The sequence below is a fragment of the Mustela lutreola genome, chromosome X (genome assembly GCF_030435805.1).
Source record: "Mustela lutreola isolate mMusLut2 chromosome X, mMusLut2.pri, whole genome shotgun sequence".
Lineage (NCBI taxonomy): Eukaryota > Metazoa > Chordata > Mammalia > Carnivora > Mustelidae > Mustela > Mustela lutreola.
The window spans coordinates 104,785,409-104,789,817 of NC_081308.1; the positions used below are offsets into that span (position 1 = coordinate 104,785,409).

The window sequence follows — 4,409 nt, forward strand, 5'->3', positions numbered from 1 at the left end:
ACTGTCGGCTCTGTCTCTGTAGCCGGCTTTCCCGTTCCAATACCCGCAAGCTCTGCGACACTCAGACACCCCCGATCCTTCTGTGACCCTGCGGGACCTGAGGCCACGCTGACCCCGCGTGGGCTTCGCTCCGGTTTAGCCTCTGGAGCGATGTCCCTCCGCGGAACAGACTTTTAAAAGTCCTGATTTTGTGCGCGGTTGCTCCGCCGCTTGCCGGGAGCCGGCCCCTCCCCCCGGGGTCTATCTTCCCGTCGCTTTGGATTCACTTCTCCGCCGGTCCTACCTTTCAGAAAGTGGTTGTTTTTCTGTTTCCAGGATTGCTGTTCTTCTTCTCTTCGATCTGCCGATGGATTTTCAGGTGTTTGCAATCTTTAGATAAGCTATCTAGCTGATCTCCGGCTAGCTGAAGCAGTCTCAGCTTGCTACTTCTCCGCCATCTTGACTCCTCCCCCAAATTTTGAATATTCTTTTTAATAGCCCTTTAATTTATAGTAATAAACTCTTTGAGCCTCTTTTTCCTCATCCATAGAATGGGATAATAGTATCTGTCCTTTATTGCTACTATATCTATAGTCCTACTGCAGTCAGGAAAGATGAGGAAGAAATTGAACCACCTATATATAGGAAAGATAATTTATAGGGAAGCATGGCTTGAAGGGGAAATCGATATAAGAAAGCTCTTTCTCAGAGAATAGTACTCCTAGCCCCAGAAGAAAGTTCTAAGTTGGATAGAAAACAGTGTGAAAATTTGGAGACTAGGTCATGTTTGCTTGGGGTTTAAAAGGGTAAAGTGAGTCATTGTTAATTTTTTTCTTGAGCTACCTAATCTCATCTATTTTATATCTCACTTCATAATCCATACATTGTCTTTATCTTCCCCCTCACCACACAAGAATAAATCTAGGAATGCATTATTTTCATGCAGAGCTTGTTACTTATTGTCACCTGGAAGTGGCTTCATTCCAATTCACAGACTCATGAAAGTCTGAAAAAATATTGAAAAAATAGATTTAAGGTCCAACATATTAAATTCACATTTCCACAGAATTTGAAATTGTACAAAAATGTGTTGAGATTTATGTAAATTAGTCTAAGTTTATATGAAGTACAATTTAATTTTTTATTTGGCACCTATTATAGGCATAGTATTCTAGTAAGGGGCAATATTTAGGAACATTAAATATATATGATTTTAGTATCTGTTATTCAGTCCTAGTTACTCCTAGTAAGAAATGCAAAGCATGGGTATTTTTCATGTTATTTATTTAGTTAACAAAACCACATCTTAATTTGCTCTGAGTGTCTGAATCTGCAGTTGCTATACCTTGATTTTGGATCCAAAATTTTAATAGCAAAGGTGGCTCATCTGCATAGACATATAGAGAGACCAGAGGAGAAAACAAAACATGTTGAAGTTATAGTATCATTTTACATTTGAAGGAGTAGAAGTAGCCCACAACTGCATCTCCTTCTTAAAGGACAAAATGAATGACAAGAATAGCTCTCTGGGGTTGTTTCTCAATTTACTTACTTATTAAAAATAAAACACAATCAGATAAAATCAGATATTTCCAAAACATAGATCGCAAAGACAGAGAAACTTGTAGAAGTACAGAATAAATAAGTGACATTTATTTCCACCTTCCAGTGTACACTTTTAACAAAAGCCAAACAAACATACAGATCATCCAAGATCTCCTTGCTTCAAATAAAACCGCAGAAGGGCTGTTGTATTGTAAATAAATGGGTTAGAGACAAGGCTCTTGACTTTGAGGTTCAAAATATCCTTAAAATATTTTCAAAATAAGTATATATACCTAATAAGAGATAAATTATGTGATAATCATGCCAAGACCAGACTCTACCAGCCAAGGCAGAGCATTAGAGCTTTCAGGAGACAGGAGAATAATTATGTTTATTTACTACAAGTTTTGATGGTGGAGCAAAGGGGCTCAGCTCTCTGGAAAGCATAATCAGAACTCGGGTTCTGAGTATATATATTCTTGGCATGGCCTTCAAAAAATAAAACTGGCTGTGGGCAACATATTTAGATGTGATTACATGTACACATCCACATTGTGTGTCTATGTAAAAGAGATAGGACGGAGGTGAGAATTGGGGTGGAATGTGTGTGGCAATAGTCACAGCATAGCAAGGTTCAAACTAAGCAGAAATTAGGTTAGAACAATTCATGACTCCTGTCAGGATTCACAGCTGTTACCTGGGCATAAGGTATAGAGTTGAGTTAGGAACTATGGTTAGAACCAGGCATAAATAGACAGTTGGGACAGTTTCAGTTCACTTGACTCAGGGATCAGGCAAGAATGCCTATAAACATGTTTATATACACAGTTAAGCTCCTTCAAACCAGAACAGAGACAAGGCGGTTCTACAACTTGTGTGTGTCATAGGGTGACTGTGGCAGAGGATTAAGGCTATATGCGAACCTTTGAAAGAGGCATGGGTATTGTTCCTATCTTCATATTAGAAGACAATTAATATTGAAAATCATGAATTTTCCCAACATTCTATGTGATAATGGTTCCCATCATACAAAGGATTGTTTTCCTCTTTTCTTTACAAAATTTACCACATTTGAATTATATATAGATTTGTAAAGTATAGTTAAACAACTTTTCAGTAATAATCATCTGTTTTGAACCTTGATAGATCTTTGTAATTTTCTTGTAATACTTGCATTATGACATCTAATAAAGTTACTAGTTTTTCAATTTGATTTACAAAAACATTGCTATATGAGCTCCATGAGAACAAGAATTTGTTTAGTTATTATAAGGCAAATTACATTTATAAACACACAAATATATATGTTGATAAATTTTCATAAAATTTTAGATAATATTATAAATTTGTAACCACAATTTTATCACCAAGAAAAAGCAACTATTAAAATGGTAATGGAATTTATTATAGTCTTCTTCAAAGTGTAACTATGCTATTTTGTATCTCTCTTCTTTTATTGGATAATGTATCTTGAACCTGTAGCAATGATGTATGACAAGAACGTAATGCATTAGTCCTGCATTGCATGTTCACGAGGGATTGGAGAAGAAATGACACTGTGGGGCTGCACATCTGGGCAGCAAAGGAAAGTGGGTGTAGGAGCAGAACTGGCCAGCTAGAGCCGGGATCTTGGCGGTGGCCGAGCTTGCTGGTAGCACTGGTGGTTTGGTAGGTGGGTTCAGTCTTGTGGGGATGAGGGTGAGGGTAGCTGCGGTCTTGATCCTGCATGATCAGGTGAACAACTGCATCATCAGAGAGACACTCACACTCAAGCTCATGATGGCAGAGCCCAGTAACAAACCAGAAGCAGTAGAAGTCACATTGGCAGATTTCGATGGAGTCCTTTATCATATTTAAAATCCTAATCCTGATGGTCAGTATTTCTTTGAAATTCCACAAGGAATTTCAGGCACATGGTGCTGATGAGTTATTAAAGAGGGTGTATGGGAGTGTCTTGGTAAATCTTGAATGAGGATTTTTGCCAAATGACCTTGAAAATCTGCCAGCATCCAAGGGTTCCATTGTTTATCGGCTGGCAAGTTGAAATGAAATTGTTTTTGTCTCTCTCTTGGAGAAATTCTTGAATTCCAATAAAAAAGCAAGGAAGGAGGGAACAGGGAAGTTATCTATTATAGGGATGATGAGACCATGTATGGTGAGTGTAAAAAGGACAGAGTCACAGTAGTCTTCAGCACAATGCTTACGGATGACCATAGTCTGGTCATTGGAAAAGTGTTCATGCTGGAGTTCAAAGGACACAGAGCCAGCACCACAGCCCCTCACATCCTCTTTAGCCACAGGGAACCTCCTCTGGGACTGAAAGACATCAGTGATGCCATGGGCAACAATATTGGCTATGTTCCCTTTGGGTTGTTCCCTTGCCACACCAGTGCCAGTGGAGACAACGCCATCAACCTGATCCACACATTTCAGGACTATCTGCACTACCACATCAAGGGCTCTGAGACCTATGTGCACACACATATTTGGGCAAAAACATCCGACCTTCTCAAAGTGTTGAACAGCGTATGCCCAGATGCTGAGAAAAAAGATGAGAATAATCACAGGGAAGACATTTTCATCCCACTAACTCTTGGGAACAGTAATAGGAGGCAGCTGGTACCTGAAGGCTGCAATACTCGCTGCTGGATAATCTTAGCTTTTCATGTTGCACCTCTTCGGGTTCTTATGGGATTCTCTGTCTTGGTTGCATTTTGTACCCATTTGAAAAATAATTTGCAGAAATAAGCAAGAATTTCATTGTTCTCAAGAATTAAAAAGGAATTTCACTTGATCAACTTCATTCCTTTTCTTTACTTTTCCTCCCTCCTCTCCCCTCCCTTCCCCCCTCTTTTCCAAGTTGTTTCACTTGGCAGTATGTTACT

At 39.1% G+C, this 4,409-nt stretch overlaps 1 pseudogene; it reads left to right on the forward strand.

Moving 5' to 3' along the window:
• The first annotated feature begins 3,375 nt into the window (after positions 1-3,375).
• On the forward strand, positions 3,376-4,114 carry LOC131821049 (actin-related protein 2/3 complex subunit 2-like; annotated as a pseudogene).
• The last annotated feature ends 295 nt before the right edge of the window (positions 4,115-4,409 follow it).